The sequence below is a fragment of the Thunnus thynnus genome, chromosome 1 (assembly GCF_963924715.1).
Source record: "Thunnus thynnus chromosome 1, fThuThy2.1, whole genome shotgun sequence".
Classification (NCBI taxonomy): Eukaryota; Metazoa; Chordata; class Actinopteri; order Scombriformes; family Scombridae; genus Thunnus; species Thunnus thynnus.
Genome location: NC_089517.1, coordinates 446980 through 468690, shown reverse-complemented (window position 1 = coordinate 468690; position 21711 = coordinate 446980). Strand labels below are relative to the sequence as shown.

General features: G+C 37.2%; 1 protein-coding gene and 1 long non-coding RNA gene across 7 annotated transcripts in view; one reads left to right on the top strand and one right to left on the bottom strand.

Annotated features, from left to right (window-relative positions):
• Positions 1-21711, top strand: part of LOC137184991 (NLR family CARD domain-containing protein 3-like) — a 281932-nt gene that overhangs the window by 203359 nt on the left and 56862 nt on the right. The window lies entirely within an intron of this gene.
• On the bottom strand, positions 930-1976 carry LOC137194487 (uncharacterized). The gene is made up of 2 exons (XR_010931010.1): positions 1628-1976; positions 930-1582 (listed from the first exon to the last, which is right to left on the bottom strand). It is a non-coding gene; the product is annotated as an uncharacterized lncRNA (long non-coding RNA).

The following is a 21711-nucleotide window of genomic DNA, read 5'->3' as shown; positions in this document are numbered from 1 at the left end:
CCTGTTAGAGAAACTTTCTCATGTTATTTAGTACCAACCTGATCTCTCACTGCTTGTAAATGCAGTTTCTAAACCAACATGGTTTCCACATGACTGACAGTTTGTTTGACATTTAAAAAGCTGTAAAAAAGAAGCTGATGTTCTCAGAGCAGATAGCTCAGTCTGTTAGAGGACTGTTTGGAGGTTCGGAGGTCGTGGCTTTGATCCTTATGAGTCTCAGTGAAACTCAGAAGCTCTCAGAGAGAAAACCACCAGCGGCTGAAAGTTTACTGAAACGTCAAGTTGTGACCAAGGTTTTTAAAAATGTTGGAAGAGTTTTGCTGACTAACTATAACACACATAATGACAGTCAGTATCCGCTGGCCTATAGAGGCTCTTTGTTGTTTTTACTCTTATTTGTTGTTCAATTAGTTGTTTTTTTAATCATATAGTCAATTCAGAAAGCGACATGTTTTTATGTGTCTCTACTGGATGTGCATGTAGAGCTGTAAATAAACATTATGATTCATAGATTCATCAATTCATGGTTTTGTCTATAAAATGTCAGGAAATTGTGTAAATTGTGTAAAATGCTGGTTGTAATTTCACAGAGTCAAAGGCGACGTCTTTAAATGTCTCATTTTGTCTGAACTAAAGTCCAGAACAGTCAAATATTCTGTTTATTATCATGTAAGACAAAGAAAAGCATTAAATCTTCACACCTGAGAAGCTAAAAGCAGAAAATGTTTGCTTCAAAATGACTCAAATGATGATTAAGTGTAAATTTAGTGTTGATGGATAATCAATGAATGGACTAATTGTTGCAGCTCTGGCTGTATGTGAACAGAATATTAGAGGACAAACAGCTGACAGTTTAGCGCCTTACTAAATATCCACAATAAAAAGCTCATTTACAGGATCATCAATCTGTTTACAATCTGTTTGAAATGTTTCTTATTTCCTGTTTTTGTGTTGTACCAAGTAAAGTTGATCATTTGTATGTTTATGTTACTCAGGCAGAAATAAATGGAACTGCAGTATCACCTGTTATGTCCAATAAAAAAGGATCCTAAATAATAATAGAAGCTTTCATTTGATCTTTATTGTCAGATTCAGAAAAATGGCACTCTAATAATAAGCTGAACATTATTAATAGTTCTATTGTTTATTCACACACAGTTTAGCGCAGGGTCAGTTTCTCATTTCTACAACCTTCACACAACTCAACTTTGAATGAAAAGTCACATTTTGATATAAATCATCAACATTAATAGTTATATTTGGAAAATGTGCTTTGGACAAAAAGCAAGTGTTTTCTTCTCCAGGAAGAAAACAGTGAAACACGTGTGTCGGTTAACTTTCTGCACACAAAGTGAATACAGACGTCCGTTTGTCTTCTTCTGCTGTGACGATCAGCGGGTCAGAGGTCAGAGGTCAGATCAGGTATGTGACGAGGAGCTGAGAGAGGAAACCAAGAAGAAAGTCAAAAGCTCACAGCTCAACATCCAAACACAGACTGCACACAGAGCTGCAAGCATGGAGGAGAAACCATCACATCTACAGATCCAGGTACAGTTCTCCACTTTACTTTATCACAGAAAAACTCTCATTTTTCTCTTTTTCACTTCATTTGAAAGATGAAGAAAACATCTGGACTCCTGCTGTCAAACTTCATCCAAACTAACAGCTGTTTTCTATTTCCATCATGCTGAACATGCAGGTTTGGAAAAACTAAATCTTTCTCCAAATGTCACCAAACAAGACTTTTACAGTCCGTTAAGAAACTCTTATTATCAGAAATAAACATGTGTCTGATTTTACAGTCCTGAACATTTTCACATGTTGGAAAATCAAACTTTATTTGTGTCGCAGCTTTACAATCCACATTTATGTTGAAATCTGAACCGTATATTTGCTTCTTTATTTCAGGGATTTTTGTATATTTGCTGCTTTTATGTTGTTCTTTTAATATCTGGATGTCTCTGCTTCTGATTGGACATTTATCTCCAATCATAAAGACAAATCACATCTGTTTCTGCTCTTATAATAATAATAATAATAATAATAATAATAATAATAATAATAATAATAATAATAATGTCTTTAAATGGTAAATGTATAACTGTTTCATGGCAGTCTTCTACATTTTGCAGAACATATTTTTACTGTGTGAGTATTTGAAACATTGGAAATGATCTGAAGACGTAATTTGGACTGGTTTTTTTTCATTGATTTATTTCTATTGTTACTGTTATCAAAATGATAATTACACGGAACACAGTGATAACGGTAAATGACAATCAATCAATGACTACAGGAGTAAATATTGACATGTTTACCATAAGATGGTGTTTGTTTGCCGGCGGTCATGAAGCCTCTATACCTGTCCGCGGAGGGCCGAACCCACGAGAGGAGCCACGAGCCAAAGGACCCTATTGGCTCTCTCTGCCTCGCTGTCTGGCTGCAGGTTTCTGCTCAGATTCTCCCTCTTGCAGGACGGACCATGACAACAAGGAACAAACCGTTTCTGATTCATGGATCCATTAGTTTTATTGATCATACAAGTGTCGAGTCTATGAAATGTTAGAAAGTCATGAAAAACGCCGTCAGTCGTTCTCAGAGTCGACAGTTATGTTTATTTAGTCTGAGTAAAGTCCAGAAGAGATTCAACCGACACCAGAGGTGGAAGAAGTACTCAGATCCTTTACTTCACTACACAATACTGCATGTACAAATACTCCATTACAAGTAAAAGTCCTGCATTAAAACCCTCCTACAGTAAAAGTATTCATTCATTAATTACTGCAATACTTTAACTACATCAAGCTCATAATACTTATGTACTTTTACTGCAATACTTTAACTACATCAAGCTCATAATACTTATGTACTTTTACTGCAATACTTTAACTACATCAAGCTCATAATACTTATGTACTTTTACTGCAATACTTTAACTACATCAAGCTCATAATACTTATGTACTTTTACTGCAGTACTTTAACTACATCAAGCTCATAATACTTATGTACTTTTACTGCAATACTTTAACTACATCAAGCTCATAATACTTATGTACTTTTACTGCAGGAGGGTTTTTCATGCAGGACTTTTAATAATGAGACTAAACTCGTTATAATCTTTAAAACATTTTCATTATAATCCAAATCTGTAGATATATTCTGTACATGTTTATCAATATTTGTCGTTCATAATAAATATGAATACAAAGTTTTATCTTCTTTATTATAATTAATAGTTGTAGTAGTTGTAGAGATATTTCAGTCTGGACCGACACTGAATAAACTTTTGTTAAAAAATATATTTTTATTTGTGTTAGAAGGTTTGAATGTCTGTTATGTAACTACGTGACGTCTTTTACTGTTTTCATGTTTTATTTTAGGTTTTTTTGTCTTTTTTCATCTTGTTTTTTTTGACTTTTTCTGAAAGTTAAAATGTTTTTTTTGAATAAATGAGAATCATTAGTGATGCTGCAGATGATTTTCTATGAAGATTGTATTTAGCATTAAATAGACAGTTGTTACATCAGATATATGATCAACGAGGGAATTTCATTTCAAGATGTTTTTAACTTCAGGATTCTTTACTACAAGACTGAAGCAATGATGTGCAGCGTTCACATGTTGACATTTTGTCCAGCAGATGGCAGCAGCAGCTCTATAAATTAAGGTCCTGCTGTTTTTATGACTTCATAGACTGTAAAAATGACTTCAGCTCCTTATTTAGACTGTTGCCTGTTGTAGCTTTAGGTGATGTGGGTGAAATGAGTATTTAGTCGTCTCTACATATTATTTTTGTCATTCTTGTCTCTGTAGGTCTGTGATAGCGTACCGGGACACCAGGCAACACTTCTCCTTGACAGACCAGCTAGTCAGAGGCAGCTCGCTGCAGGGGCAGGTTTGAACAGTACGACGGGGCGTTTCCTGAAGATGCACTGAGCAACGGCACGACGGCCGATCCGACGCTCGATGGAAGCGAGCTGAAGACGGCTGAGTCTCATCATCAAAGCCTGTCGTGGTGCTGTGGACCTTTTCATCTCCACACCCATGACCCATGACCACGGTGGAAGCTGAGAGCTGCTTCTCAACCTTGAAGAGGATTCAAACCTTTCTCAGAAACACCCGGGAGAGGCTGAATGCATATTTGGTCGTACCGTCAGTGGAAAAGAGACTCGGCCGACCGACTTGAGCCAGAAAGTCATTGAGAAGAACAAACTTTATGTTCAAGAAGTGTTCAGGCAACATTACAGTGTTGTGTTGTTTTTAGATTTGTTTACTTTTTCTTTTCTTTTTTTGCTGAGCCATGAAGTGCTGCTTCAGTTTGTCCCCCCATATTTCTATCACCAGCTGCCACTGTATGGAATTCAACACACGAGCCGATCAATAACACTGATGTTCGTACTGTAATGTACAGAACACAAAAATAACTCCACCAGAGATCGGCTGACGGTTTATTGGTCGACAAGTGAGGCTGCTTTCAGTCTTCATGGATCTTTGATTAGCAAACTCCTGATGTGTTTTTAAAGGAAATATCTTTTTAATATGACTGTCAGCTCTTAAATTTATATCTTTGTTATCTTCATCGTTTTTTTTCCTGTTGGTTTGGTTAATATCGTTTTATTATATTGTTATCATACGTTTTATTTATTATTTACATTTTTATTGTTGGTCTAACATTGAAATGAAGTTGAAATAATGCAGAAATGTCCTCACTACGACGGTTTAAGGCTAAAATGAAATATAAGCCGATACACACAAAAGAAAAGATATTTAAGATTTGAAAGTGTCTCTGAATATAAAAGATGAAGTCCCAAACTCTAGGTAGTGACACGTTCAGAAAAACATCTATATGTAGTATTATTGATTTGCAAACATGGAGGGTTTAAATGTTGCAAAGAGAAAATGCAGTCAGCTGTTACACTGGCGCCCCCCGGAGGCCATAATGTCCATTACACACCAGTAAACTTTAATGGGTCAGAAATGGTCTTCTGCCATGTAAGCAGCTCAACACAAGTTGCTGACAAAACTCCAAACAAACTCCACATTAGTAGAAAATATTTAATTAATTAACGAGCTGTTCTACTGAATCATTCAACCAACTGCACTGAAGCTTTAATACGATTCACTGTTTTCATTGTGGAGTAACAGCGTCTGATGTCCTGCTGCCATCTGGTGGCAGAAAACTGATGATTTTACATTTTTATTAAAAATAAATTTTTATTTTACTTTATAAAAATATTTGTGTTGTTTTATTTCTGTTTGTTTTACTCTTTAATCTATTTTTTACATTTTTATTATCAAAAACTTTTTTTGACCAAAAATCATCATAACCAGTAACTTTCTTCTTCTAATGAAAAGCTTTTCTCTCGTATCCACAAACTCAGCAAATATTTCTTTCTCATGGTGGCAGCGATACACTCCCATAGAAAATAGTCCCAAACTAATCCCATATATATTCCTGTTTGAATAACATTTGCTTCAAACTACAAAACCCTGTTGTTTTAGGAAATCATTCAGCTTTTTAAAAACATTTTCAGTGGGAACAAATGGGATAGGAGGTCGGGTAGGGAGGTTGTTAAGTATTGAGAAATGATAATTCATTCATTTGACAGGATTTGTTGACACTAATACAAACATATGGTATTGTCAGCCACACACACACAGCTGAGCTCCTATAAGCATGCATGAATGAGCGCAGTCCTTGTTGTATTTGTGCTGGCAGCTGCTCCTGGCCGGGATCACAGAGCCTTTATACACATGAAGAGCTGAAAAATGATGCTTACTTTTCATCAGCGTTGATTCAAAATGTAGCAGGTAGACAACAAAGACAGAGAGGCTACATGAACAGAGATTCAGCAGCAGCAAATATTACTATGAAGTCAATTTCACACCAAGATGTGAATATGATGAGTCCAGATAGCAGAGGGACAAAATAATAGAAACACCTACTGTAATAAAATACATAGTCGCGCATGAATACTGCCTTTGTAAAGTTCATGATATTTACTTTTTAAAATGAATACACTATATTGTAGATAGTTTCTGTTATTTAGTCATTTTATCAGTAACATATATGTTTGTCTTTATATATTTTGATGCTACAACAGTCTCAGTTTATCTCAGGTCTCAGTTATTGAACTGAAGCGTACACGGATCTCTCTTCTTCCTCAACTCTACATGTTTTCACTACAGCTTTAAGCATAATTGCATCATATCTTTTCAACAGTGGTGAAAATGTGCTGCTGTGTGTTTCAGGTGTGTTTGTCTGCTTTCTGCAACTTTCTGTAAGAGTGTTTATCAGATAAGAGTTCAGAGTACGGACCAGGAGGACGCTTCACTATAACACATAGAACTGGCTGTAAAGTTTTCCAGGTTGGCTGAGAGACTAAGAACAAGACTTTCTAATGAGTTATAAGGAAGTTCAGGTCTAGAGTTGATCATTAAGCTGCAGCTCCTCGGCCAGTGTCTGGAGGAATGTGAGTATTAATATGACTGGGAGGACTGGATTCATTTAGGCTGACATATTCTTCACAGCCAGGTTTCACTAAGACAATAAATCAATATGATGATCTGAGATTAGATCATTTATTAATACGGCTTTAGATGACAGAGATCTAATGTTTCAATTCTCCTGTTTTGTTGCAGTGTTGGTGTTAATTTAGATTTTTATGAATGAATCCTCTTCTGTTTCCTTTAGATTGAACTGGTTTAACTGGTTTCTATGTGGTTTTGGTGGGTACCTGCTCTGTGGGACTGAGGACTGAACGGACACAACGACGGCTGGCTTGACAATCTTAAATATATAAAACCTGGTTGGTTAAGAATTCCTGATGTGACTCTGTGTTTCAGTTAAACATTGACTCATAATAAAAGCATAAAAGTAGAATCCTGACATCAGATCCTGATACAGAAACTGGACTTTGATACTCAAGTTGTTCTATGAAGGATTATAATTCATGTTTATTGAGGCGTCTGTAGATCATTAATAATTTTTATCAGTTATTTTATAACTCAATGAACTCAATGACCTGTCAGTTAAATGTCTTAAATCTGATTAATCTAAATGTAACGTTCAGCTTCTCTTCACATGAACGTCATGATGAGTTATTTATTCTAACAGCACACAGTTAAACACTGAGAAACCATCAATACAACAATAAATCTACAAATACATGAAGAATAAATGAGTGACAAACATCCATAAAGTGTCATCATGTTGTGAGTCTTCCTACCTGTCCCTCCTCCTCTACAGGTGGAGCTCTGACTCGTTCCAGGAAACAGCTCACCTGTGGCAAACACTTTTCTGACAGACGTGGAGTGGAGAGTCTTTGTCTTCAGCAGTTTGGATGTTAACTGTAAGTTTGCTTTGTTTCATAGTTGAACTTTCTCTTTAGTAACTTCAGGGTTTGTTTCTTGCTGTGTGATGTTTTTATTTCATCAGAAAGTTTGGAGAACTCTCATGTTGGAAGATAAATCTACATGTTGTTAAATGATTGATTTACTGGAATCAAACAATATTAATGAACAGCTGATGATTATTTCCTTTCTTCAGCTCTCACAAATCAAACTAAATCTACTTTTTTAAGGTTGTTTCCAGCAGCGTAAAGTCAGACACTACAGTAAAGGCCTGCTACTGTTTCCTGTGGAAGCTTTAAATCAAATGTATTGTATTGACTGATGTGGAGGGACAGTCAGAGGACGTCATCAAGTTCAATGTTGCTACAATAACATGCATACAGTCCACTTGTGTTCTTGCTTTATAAGGACGTATTACTGGTATATGCAGTTAGACAGGAGCTGATGATGTGTGTATTTATTGCTTCATATATCTTTATAATCAGAGTTCATCTGTAACCACTGAGTTTCTCTCAGAAGTTCACGTGTACCATCACCACATTAAAACACTGTCGGCTTTATGCACAATTTGATCCAAATTAAACTACTCAATTAAAAAAGGCTATAAAATAGTTTCACTTTACACCAAATGACATTTTATCTGTGTTGTTAAATGTCTGACAGCAGTTAAGATCTAACATCTGCTGCTGTTTAACAAGTTTGTATTTACTGTAAAAGAAGTCATATCAAAGTAAATGAGCCCTGATTCTAATCATTTAATACATTTGTGTTTGTGCGTCATGTGCACTACTAATGTGACAACAACATCAAAGAGAACTAATAGATAACTGAAACTATTGACATGTTGTTTATTGGTGTTGAATTGACTGAATATGAATGAAATTCAGTCAGTGTGAGTCAGTGGATGTAAATCCTCCTCCATGCATCATGTGTGCTGCTCTTCACTTCACTGCAGCTTCATGACGCCATCTAGTGGACTGATAGTAGAAGTACAGCAGCTGATGGCAGCTTTCTCTGACTCACACTATTATTACATCATCCATAAGTTAGGGCTGGAAGATATGGACAAAATAATACATCTCAGTTTCCTTCAGGCTTGGGCTCAATCATGACTTTGATGGATTTGAAACATCATATATTTTTAAGACAGTGAAGCAGAATAGAAGAGCTGCAGCACCTGCAGGCTGTCATCATAATGCATAAAATACAGGTTATCACACACAGCTGTTGACTATTAGTATCAGATGCTTCATGTTCATCCAGTTTGACTTTAATAATCAGTTTGAGCACAGAAAGGGCAGAAAAGTGGGCTCACTGATGTATCAGCTGTTTGTGTTTGTGATATCTGCTGACTCCCAGCACTTCAACTCTCTGTAACCAGAGATGATACATCGTCAACTAACACAAACCCACAACACACATCAGCCTGCAGAGTCATTTTCAATCATTGATCCAGACACTAATGATCTGATCAATGTTCTTACAGACACTATGTGTAAGATTTGAAGCTTTGTTGACTTTGGCTCCATCTGGTGGGAGGATGAAGAATGACAGTGAGCTAACAGCCTCCATGTGTTGGAAATATTGTTGAAATAGCTTCACTCTGCTTCTCTGTCCCTCTTTGTGTTTGTTGTCATTTTACTAAAGTCATTAGTACAATTCTAATAACAATATTTAAGTATTTTTATCTTTTTTGTCAGCAGACAACAGACAGGTTTCACTTTACAGTTTGAACAACTCACCTAATTAACATTTATTGGAAACAGCTGATAAAATCTGCAGGGATGTTTGTCATTTCAGCAGATGTTCAGCAGTAAAACTAAGAAACAAGCAGCATGTTGAAGTGCTGACTGAACACAGATTGACCCTGAGAGAAATAACTCTGTCAGTCATTATGAGATTCAAGTGAAGAGAAGATGAAGAATGTTACATTTAGAGCAGAGGATTTAAAGTCTGAGCATTAGTGATGTCAACATGAACAAAAGTTCATATTCATGGATTTTATCACTATTATTATTATTCTTTGTTCTTTGTCTTCATTTGATTTAGGGAATAATTGTGCTCTCAGTTATGGAACTACGGTTCCCATAATGCTTTGGGGGATGTAACAGGAAGTATAGCATCATGGAATCAAATCAAATAATAATCATAAATGTTTAGAGCTTCTGAAATAGTTTGTGAATGTATAATCAAGTTTCAAAAAGTCTGAGAGACGAACACACAAATTTCCTCCCTGTGTTGCGACAGTGAAGTTAAAACTGCAAACTGCAAGTTAAGAGTACAAATTTTGATTCTGTTTTTACGCCTGAATCTGATTGGTCATACATTCATCCCCCTGCAGGTCATTAAAGATGGACGACGGTGCGAGCTCTCCTGCGACTCAGGTGGGTTTAAATGTACTTTAGGATGCTGAAATATTAATGATATTTAATGTGTTGTGTATTAATCTTGCAGTCAGTTTGCTGTTATTGAAAGGCAACACAGTTGTCCAAATGCATATTTTCAAGTTCTGTATTGTGAGTTACTGAATGTAAAATGTCCACTAGATTACTGTGATATAGCAGTATGCTGTTGTATAATTACAGTATATATTGTAAAAGTAATGCAACTCAGTAGCCAGTAATTTACTGTAAATTTATACTCAAAATAACTGCAAAATTTGACCTGCTCCATTTGTTTCTGTCAACTCACAACAACAAATCTATAACATAAAAATGTTAGATTCAAATAACGACAAACAAAATCAGTTAAAGACATTTTGCAGTTTTATATAAATTTTACAGTTTAGTGCTGCTACTGCAGGACAATGCAGTTATTTTGGAAGGTTTTTAACCAACATAATGTTTAATAGCTGCAGTTAAGATTGAGTTCACAACCATATATGAAAGGAAAACAATTCTCACATGACCATTTATACAGTACAAGTAAAAAAATATTCTCCAGTGTATTTAAAGTGCATTGAAGTATTGCAGAGTATGTTTCAAGTACATTTATATAAGTACTTATTGTAAATAGAAAGTATACTAATTTTATGCTATCATGAAATACTCAATAGTATATTTACCACATTTATGTTAAATGGAAATAGTGTACTTTTAATAAAAACCATTGAAATATATTACTAAAAATTTGAGTGCACTTTTAAGATAATTGCTGTTAAATACTAGAACAGTATCTTACATATATTGACATATTTTCAGCAAGTGTATTAAAACACTGTGAGCGTAATAGTGTAGTTAAAGTACACTTATAGAATGTTCATTTTATTATACTGGACACATTTAATACTCAAGTGTGTTTAAACAGCACATTTTACTAATGTACATGAACTTAGTTCTGCATACAATTAGTAAAGCATTTAAAGAGGTTTGAGCATCACTGTGTCATGAAACTCTTGAGTCGCCCAAATCCACAAACTGAAAGAAGGACAGAATCTCAGGTGAGGTTTGAAAACCTACAGCAGCGAGTTACAGAGCAGCACATTACCTACAGGTTTCTACACATTTATTGTGACAGTCTATGATATGTTCATTTTAAATGTTAGTTTTGGTCTCAGATTTATAGTTAAGTAGTCGATCAATAAAATAAAACGTAAAGATCAGAGAAAACATCATGATACAGTCCAGTTTCAGGTCAGTCAGTAAATGCATATTGAGTAAAGTAAACATTTAGCAGAGTCAGGCTCTTTATGTGTGTGTGAACATGTTTCTATGAAAGAGAAAAGAGTGATAGAGAGCAAGTACACACACACAATTATTTACACCGTCCAACATCAAATGTCCCTACCAGAGTTAAACCAAACCTACGCCCTCGCTTTAACTACTGTTATAAATGATCATGTGATGTTTCCAACTAGTTTGATGGTGTAAAAGTAGAACTTCTTGCCTTTCTGACCATATATCTTTTTAATCATTTATTATATATATTTATCCACTGGATGATATTTATTGAAACTTAACAACAACTGTAGCTCAGGAACAGGCAGAATGAACAGACTATTCAACAAAGACTGAACTGAAAACTGGACTTAAATACAGACAGAACTAACGAGGGAACAGGGAACAGGTGACTAGGCAGGAGAACAGGAAGGGAGCCGATTGGCTGGGAGAACAAATGGAACAGGGCAGGGCTGACGAGGCTGATGCAGGACAGGTGTGGAGGGAAAAGCAGGCTGGGGAGGAGTACAGGAACACAGGAGGGACACACAGAGCAAACAGACAACCAAAACCCAGAAAACACAATGAGACCAGACAGGACTGTGACAGGACAATGACAATATGTGTCAGTGGTTTCACCACACACTCAATAATATTTAACCATAGTCAGTCAATTCCATCCCAGTCTGTAGACTTCGTACTCTTAAATGTTTTAACAAAGTCAATCATTTCATCTGTTCCCCTTATTAACATGGATTGTTTATTTCCATTTATTTCCTTTGTGTTTTTTGTTTGTTTGTTTGTTTGTTTTTTGCTTTGTACTGTTTGTTGTTGTGCTGTTGTATGTTTTGATTGTAATGGACTATGGATACAACTTAGCTTCAAGTTAACTCCAGTGCAGTGCATCATTGATGCTTAATACTGCACACTATCCTGTTCAATAAATCAATCAATCAACATTAACATCACATCATCTTTACTGCTAGGCTTAATAATCTCCTTGAGCTAAATTAGGTCCAATATTAACAAAAAATCATTCAATTCATCTGCACCTAAATCCATTTCATTAATAGTTGTATTGTGCTTTGTCAGGAAATAGGTTGGGTAACCTGCTCTTCCAGTTCTATTTTTAATAATATCAATCAATACTTCAGTGTTGCTAATCCAGAAAATTAACTGTTTAATTGTTAATCAAATACAGATTTTTGTCATACCTTTCAGATCTTAGCAGGACAAAAGATGGCGACACCTCCAGAGGTTCTCTTGGAGTGTTTGGAGGATTTGGGATCTGAGGACTTTGAAAAATTCAAGTGGTACCTGTATCAGCAGGGGGTCCTTGGAGGCTTCAAAGCAATCCCAAAGAGTCGACTGGAGAAAGCAAACAGAACTGAAACAGTGGATCAGATGGTCGAGAAATACTGTGAAGATGCTATTAAAGTGACCAAAATGGTTTTGGGGAAGATCAATAGGAATGATCTAGTGAAACGTTTGTCAAACACCATCTCAGATCCTTCCGGTAAGTCATGGAAAGATTATAAATGTGATGTTACAAAGATATTTAGAAGTGCTCAGTCAACAGTTGGTGGACTTGTTTTAGATTCTTCAAGGTGTTTCTCCTCTCATCCAAAAGTCTTCTTTATTTCTGACTGACTGGTGGGAAGTCACAGGTGTTTAACCTCTGCAGGGATGTTTACACCTTAAAGCTGTGTTTAGACACAACACAAAGCCAATTTTCACTTTGTGTTACTCGCACAAGTTTTACTACTGGATAATTTGTGTTTATTTGGCTCAACAGCCAAAATACCAACTGTACATTAACTGTTAGCCAGCTAGCAACAGACACACCAACTGTGTCTTTGGGAGTGTGCCTCTGTGTGTTTGTGTTTAGTTCAGCCTCTGACTGAACTCAGAACTCAGTAGGAACTCTGGTTCTTTCTATTATTTCCCCCCAGTTTCTCTCATTTTTCTCTCTCCTCTCTGTATGTTCATAAAGCCCAGCGATACGCGCTGCATGATAAATTCACTTAATGTTCTGTCTGAACTCACCATTATTAAGCCACATGTGGGTCATTATTCCATCTGCCTGTCAGTCGTTAGAGTCCCATGAGTCCAGGTGTGAATCTTAAGGCTTCAGTGTGCTCCAGCTGAAGCACTTGTTGGATAGTCAGACCTCCTCTAGAGGGCTAAGTCCAACAATTTTTGTTGGATTGCTCCAAAACCAACAATCACACCCACTTTACACTGTTTGGTCCACATTGGTCAACTGTGTGGAGTTGTGACAGTAGGCAGAGTATACTGTATACTGAAACTAATTTCCCTGCAATGTTTGTTTAAACTCATGTCCTGTATTATTAATTCCTGCGTTAAACCAGCTGTTGCTTTCCTTCCTCTGAGAGAACCAGAACTTGGATTAAATATCATTTAGGTTCAGGAACTCATCCTCAAAGTGAGGGGAGAACAGTGGAAACACAAGCAGAACCAGTAACAATGGATACACGTTGAGTTCCTGTAGTGGAAACAGCATATGTTACCTTTGGACATCAACCAGGCTGCTGTTTCCCCTTGTTTCCAGTCTTTGTGTTGCAGGCCACCATAGAATGAGGGGGAGACATGATAACTGCTTAAATTCGGGGATAAAGGTGAACATTCCCAGGAAGTGTCTCCTGGAGGGGATTTATGGTGTTGCACTCACATGAAAAGTGACAGAAGTAGCTGTGCAATGAATTTTAAAAAGGAAGCTTGAGAGCGAAGTTTCTCTCCTCCACAAACCTTAGCAATCACTGTAAAGTCGGAGTGAATGTTGGATCATCAGGTTCAGAACAATTCAAAGTTCCAAAGTCGGAAAGGTGTTGGGCGACAGAGTTTCAAAGCTGTTCAACCATTCAACAAGCAGTTCTGATTAACTAAACTGGCACCTAAACAGACCCTCGGCTGAATATTATTAAATGATGCACTCATAAGAAAATGTTTTTATGATTCATATTTTCTATAACATCTTCTCATTTTTGTCAATCGTTGTTTATTCATTCAGAGTTTCCTAATGGGGAACAGGAGAGTGACAGACAGGGCGAGATGGAGAAAGAACAGACAGACTCAGAGAGAAAGAGAGAGGAGCCTCCACTGACCACTGGCCCAAGTGGACCTCCAGGTATACCAACTCTTTCACTCATACACTTGGCTGCTCCAGTGTTGTTACCTTCTCTGATATTGTCTGATATTTATTCTGAACCAATAATTCTTGGTTTTATGTATATTTTGTTTATATTTATTGGTTACATATAATGTAGTCAGACTGATTAAAAAACTCCTTTTAATTATGTATCTGACTGTGTGTGTGATAGAGAATGAGCTCATAGTGCTGCTGAGAACCATAAGCTGAGCTGAACATCTGCTCTCAGAACAGTTTGTACTTTGTACCTATTGTATAAGCTTCTTTTCTACTTTTGCTCATCTATTCCACCACTGCCTGAATTCCAAATAAAGTAGAATTATGTGTTGGAGGTGCCTAAAACATGAAGTTATTTTCTAGTTAGATACACTTTTATGTTCATATAATATTGATTTCTGTGCCACCCAAAATGACCACTGGTCCCATCCTGGCCACCCCATTGAAAATTGCCTGGCTCTACCACTGTAAGGTTCAGGTTAATTCAGTTCATCTTTTATTGTTGTTTCTTCTCTCAGAGGCTTTTGTCAAATGTCAACACATATTCAAAACCAAACTGAAGAAAAGATTTGAGAAAGTGTTTGAAGGAATTGCAAAAGCAGGAAACCCAACCCTTCTGAATCAGATCTACACAGAGCTCTACATCACAGAGGGATGGACTGCAGAAGTCAATGATGAACATGAGGTCAGACAGATTGAAACAGCATCCAGGAAACCAGACAGACCAGAAACAACCATCAGACAAGAAGACATCTTTAAAGCCCCACCTGGGACAGATGAACCAATCAGAACAGTGATGACAAAGGGAGTGGCTGGCATTGGGAAAACAGTCTTAACACAGAAGTTCACTCTGGACTGGGCTGAAGACAAAGCCAACCAGGACATACAGTTCACATTTCCATTCACTTTCAGAGAGCTGAATGTGCAGAAAGAGAAAAAGTACAGCTTGGTGGAACTTGTTCATCACTTCTTCACTGAAACCAAAGAAGCAGGAATCTGCAGGTTTGAAGAGTTCCAGGTTGTGTTCATCTTTGACGGTCTGGATGAGTGTCAACTTCCTCTGGACTTCTACAACAATGAGATCCTGACTGATGTTACAGAGTCCACCTCAGTGGATGTGCTGCTGACAAACCTCATCAGTGGGAAACTGCTTCCCTCTGCTCGTCTCTGGATAACCACACGACCTGCAGCAGCCAATCAGATCCCTCCTGAGTGTGTCGGCATGGTAACAGAGGTCAGAGGGTTCACTGACCCACAGAAGGTGGAGTACTTCAGGAAGAGATTCAGAGATGAGAAGCAGGCCAGCACCATCATCTCCCACATCAAGACATCAAGAAGCCTCCACATCATGTGCCACATCCCAGTCTTCTGCTGGATCATTGCTACAGTTCTAGAGCATGTGTTGAAAAACAGAGAGGGAAGAGAGCTGCCCAAGACCATGACTGAGATGTACCTCCGCCTCGTGGTGGTTCAGTCCAAACTGAAGAAAGTCAAGTATGATGGGGGAGCTGTAACAGATCCACACTGGAGTCCAGAGAGCAGGAAGATGATTGAGTCTCTGGGAAAACTGGCTTTTGAGCAGCTGCAGAAAGGCAACCTGATCTTCTATGAATCAGACTTGACAGAGTGTGGCATCGATATCAGAGCAGCCTCAGTGTACTCAGGAGTGTTCACACAGGTCTTTAAAGAGGAGGACTGTGGGATGTTTCAAGATACGGTGTTCTGCTTCATACATCTGAGTGTTCAGGAGTTTCTGGCTGCTCTTCATGTCCATCTGACATTCTTCAACTCTGGAGTCAATCTGCTGTTAAAAAAACAAACAACATCCTGGTGGCCTGAAGGGTTTGGAGGCAATTCAACACATTTCTACCAGAGAGCTGTGGACGAAGCCTTGAAGAGTCCAAATGGACACCTGGACTTGTTCCTCCGCTTCCTCCTGGGTCTTTCACTGCAGAACAATCAGACTCTCCTACGAGGCCTGCTGACACAGACAGGAAGTAGCTCACAGACCAATCAGGAAACAGTTGAGTACATCAAGAAGAAGATCAGTGAGGATCTGTCTGCAGAAAGAAGCATCAATCTGTTCCACTGTCTGAATGAGCTGAATGATCGTTCTCTAGTGGAGGAGATCCAACAGTCGCTGAGGTCAGGAAGTCTCTCCACAGATAAACTGTCTCCTGGTCAGTGGTCAGCTCTGGTCTTCATCTTACTGTCATCAGAAAAAGATCTGGACGTGTTTGACCTGAAGAAATACTCTGCTTCAGAAGAGGCTCTTCTGAGGCTGCTGCCGGTGGTCAAAGCCTCCAACAAAGCTCTGTAAGTACACAGATAGTGGGATTTATTCATCATTATTTAAATACTAAGCTATCCTTTTAACAAAAATTAATTCTTGTTTTTTCCCTTTTATTTCCTCTCCAGGCTGAGTGGCTGTAACCTCTCAGAGAGAAGCTGTGCAGCTCTGTCCTCAGTTCTCAGCTCCCAGTCCTCTAGTCTGAGAGAGCTTGAACTTAGTAATAATAACCTGCAGGATTCAGGAATGAAAGAGTTGTCTGCTGGACTGGAGAGTCAACACTGTAGACTGGAAAATCTCAGGTCAGAACAAATTCCCCATTGTTTTAGAGGCATTTTTCTAAACTATAAGATGCAGCTTCTCTAATGTCAGGACTTCTGATTTGCAAAAGTTTTCCACCAGGATTTTATGTTTCAAACAACAGAAAATGTTTAAATTTTCTAGTTTATCTTTCCTTGATTCAGCCTTATATATTTTACAGCACACATATATGAACTCTGGCTGAGATAGAGCAACAAATATTTCCTTTGATACCATGTGATTTATATCATTACATGTCTGTTCATCATTAAACTGTCACATCTCCAACATGTTTAGAATAGAACAGCAAAGATTTTAACCACTGCAGAGAGTTGAATTTATATCCAGCATCACCAAAAGTCCAAAGTTCTGATTGGCAGAAGTTTTCCACCTGGATTTTATTTTTCACAGGAAAGAAAATGTTTGAATTTTCCAATTTATCTTCTTTGATTCAGCTTTATATATTTTACAGCACAGATATATGAATTCTGGCTGAGATAGAGAAACTGATCATTGCTTTGATATCAAGTGATTTAGATCATTACATGTCTGTGTATCTCTGATTCTGTCATATTTAACTGTCACATCTCCAATATGTATAGAATATAACAGCAAAGATTTTAACTAGTGCTGAGAGGAGAATTTATATCCAGCATCATCTTCATGTTCATTATTTTCTCTCCAGGCTGAGTGGCTGTGGCCTCTCAGAGAGAAGCTGTGCAGTTCTGTCCTCAGTTCTCAGCTCCCAGTCCTCTAGTCTGAGAGAGCTTGATCTTAGTAATAATAACCTGCAGGATTCAGGAATGAAAGAGTTGTCTGCTGGACTGGAGAGTCAACACTGTAGACTGGAAAATCTCAGGTCAGAACAAATTCCCCATTGTTTTAGAGGCATTTTTCTAAACTATAAGATGCAGCCTCTCTAATGTCAGGACTTCTGATTTGCAAAAGTTTTCCACCAGGATTTTATGTTTCAAACAACAGAAAATGTTTAAATTTTCTAGTTTATCTTTCCTTGATTCAGCCTTATATATTTTACAGCACACATATATGAACTCTGGCTGAGACAGAGTGACAAATATTTCCTTTGATACCATGTGATTCATATCATTACATGTCTGTTCATCATTAAACTGTCACATCTCCAACATGTTTAGAATAGAACAGCAAAGATTTGAACCAGTGCTGAGAGTTGAATTTATATCCAGCATTACCAAAAGTCCAAAATTCTGATTGGCAGAAGTTTTCCACCAGGATTTTATTTTTCACAGGAAAGAAAATGTTTGAATTTTCCAATTTATCTTCTTTGATTCAGCTTTATATATTTTACAGCACAGATATATGAATTCTGGCTGAGATAGAGAAACTGATCATTGCTTTGATATCAAGTGATTTAGATCATTACATGTCTGTGTATCTCTGATTCTGTCATATTTAACTGTCACATCTCCAATATGTATAGAATATAACAGCAAAGATTTTAACTAGTGCTGAGAGGAGAATTTATATCCAGCATCATCTTCATGTTCATTATTTCCTCTCCAGGCTGAGTTTGTGTAACCTCTCAGAGAGAAGCTGTGCAGCTCTGTCCTCAGTTCTCAGCCCCCAGTCCTCTAGTCTGAGAGAGCTTGAGCTCAGTAACAATAACCTGCAGGACTCTGGAGTGAAGCAGCTGTCTTCTGGACTGGAGAGTCCACACTGCACACTGGAAACTCTCAGGTCAGGATTCATCAACCAGATGAACATTTAACATTTGAATGATGTCAGAGGATACATATTAAACCTGTGTAGCATTGTCTCTGCTAATATGATTTGTCAAATCAGTTTTTACTCAACTTCAGCAGTAGAGAATTACTGATTTTTATTATTTTCTTCTATTTTTGTTGTTGAATTAATTAATACCACAGATGATTTTACAAATTTTGGTAACATTTAATTTTACAAGTCCACAAATTTCATGGTAATTATGTGATAATTAGCAACTAACATCTTTGATTTGTTGAGAGAAAATGACTCTTTCTTTTTCCTGTCATGATTTCATTGTGCATGCATCACCAGCCTCAGGTCACCAGCTAGCAGTGCTGTGCGTTTAGGCTGCTGAGGTGGGGGCAGCAGGTTGAACCAGAATCTACTTTTGGGGAAACACAACCTGTAATGCTGTACAACCTTGTCATGGGGGAGACAGAAACATTACTAGGTAGAGGTCGAGGACATTTCTCTTCATTTGATAACGTTAAAACTAAAGTTGGGCTTTGCTGACGGCTTCCCGACTCATTTTAAAAAAGACGAGAGAGAGAAGCAGTGGTCGAGCGAGCTAGAAAGTAGATTAGGAGAGTGAGCAGTGGTAGTGAGAAAGCTAGTGAACGAGAGGAAGAAAACATTACTTTCTGATTGTTTCACGGCAATTACAAACACATCCATCCAGCACCTCCACACTAGGGGTGTGCCCGAATACAAATACATTATTCAGCAAAGCACAAATAGTGTTTTTTTATTAATATTTGTTTCATACAAATAATTCAAAAATTATTTTATAAATATCATACGTGTACTATGGGAGTAAGGTAAAAAGAAAATAGAATTAACATAGTTTCAAATGTTTTTTTTCCATATGTTTTCATGTATGAAAACACCCAAATTATACAACAGATAGTTCCGAACAAGCAATCTGATTGGTCAACTAGACATTTAGAACGAGCACAAATCAGCATGACAGCACACCTAGCCGTGCTCAAATGAAAAAAGCGTCTCACTCAAAATATTACTCCGCTATTCATTAGAACTATAAACCATGATGTCATATTTGTTTATTTCTGTTGTCATTTTCAGCCACAACTGTAAAGTTTGAATATATATATATAGTTAAAGTTAGTTGGCTGACTCAGTAGGGACAAGAAATCGTCTCTGTTGCTAGGTCGTTACTAAGGGTCGGCCTACTTGCTGGAGTAGTAAACTAGTTTCATTACGTAGGAGTCTACAGGCGTAACTGATTGTTTTCCAGGTACCCATAATATGATCAATTTATATCTTTTTTTGTTGTTGTTATACAACAGTTGTTAACTGATGTATAATTGCAATATTACTTATATTGCAATATTGCTTAAATGCACACTGTAAGCAGACTACTTGATTTTCTATCAGAGAATTGTTTAAACAGCATTTGTATAGGAATGATTCTGTCCCGACTTTTTTGATCCATACAAGCAGTTTCCACTGTAATTACGTGATAATTAGCCAGTAACTTCTTTGAAATTTCTTTGAACTACATTTTTCTTTCTCAGAGCTGTTTCTTACAACGTGCTGTCTGACCACGTTAGAAATCAAATGTTTTTATCGCCTTTCTGTTCAGTAATTGTTTGAGTCACGGAGCATACTCTTCATATGCCTGCATGCACTGAACTGGAACTTCTGTATCACAACAGTTCAGGACAAATACATGTACCGTTACACACCTATACTTACACCTAGTTGATAATGCAAATGTAGGTGACTTTTTTCTTTCTTCGCCAATATACTATATATCCCTTATTTCTGCAAATATTTGGGAAATATTTTTCTTGAATTTACTGTACATTTATGTAACCAAGGTTATTTTCTGTAGATACAAATTACAGATGTCCCCTAAATGCCTCATGATGCAGACATTGACTGTAAAAAATATGGATGTAGTCATGGTGACGTCACCGATTGGTTCGCGAACTGCCATTTTGAAACCTCAAGTGTACCAATTTTACCATCGCCATCTTGGATTTGGCTGTCGCCATGTTTGATTTTTGGAGCCAGAAGTGACCATATTTGGAAGAGAGGGTGGAGCTGACCATAGCGCTAGCTGCTAGCTTGGTTAGCATGGTGCACATAATCTATGATTAACAGTCATAATGTTAATGCTAATTTTCGCTAGTGAAAAATAGGCCTAAGACCGTTAAAACAAAATTTAGTCAGTGGAAAAACTGATCATCCGACTCATTGATGGGTCTTTTATTACAAAAAACACCGAGCAAGACTTTTTTTTAGGTGACCATAATATTATAATTAACTTTAATGAACTGAAAACACACTGTGAAATAGCAGTAGCTACACCTATATGCCATGTTTATGTTACTTAAGAAATGTTGTCACCATGGCAGTGACTTGTCAATCACAACATAGCCATGAAGCATACGCTTCTTTATTGTCTATTTTTTGCAGCCGGTGGAGTCGCCCCCTATTGGCCATTAGATAGAATGAAGGTTTTTGGCACTTCTGCATTGGCTTCATTTTTCAGCTCCGGATGTTGCTGCTTGGATGCAGATGATGGAGACTGCAGTCAGTAGAAACTACAATTTACCGATGTTCCCTAAACGCCTCACATGCAGGCTAGTGGTAGATGCTAGCGATACATGCTAGCTAGGCAGCTATGCACAGAGAAGTTTCTAGTCTCCCTTCAGTTACTGCAGTGCAGCTACTCAGACAGGTGTTTGGCTAAAAGTAGTTAGTTTGGAAAGAGTAAAATAAGGCGTTTTAATGTCAGATTTAAATAAGTTGAAACCGAGTGGAGCTGGCGTGTTGCCAGAGAGAGAAGACAGGCAGTTTGTGCTTATTTGAAATGGACTTAAAAGCTAATGTGTATGTACTAAAACATGTAAAAGGCCAGATATGTGCATTAATTTGAAATGTACATGTACAAAAAAAGGAAAAGAGACAATTTAGTTGAGAAATGTTTATGGTAACACTTTCTATGAAGCCCATGTCTATAATGCATTATAAACATACTTATAATGTGTTATAATCTGCTTCTAGCAATGTATAATTATAGTTATAAACACTCATAAATATTCATAATGCTTTATAACAATAATCATAACACATTATAAAGCATTTTATAAAGCCTTATAAGGTCATGAATCATAATACTTCATAACTGCTGGTCACTCACTGACATGTTTTACAGGGATCATAGTGTATTAT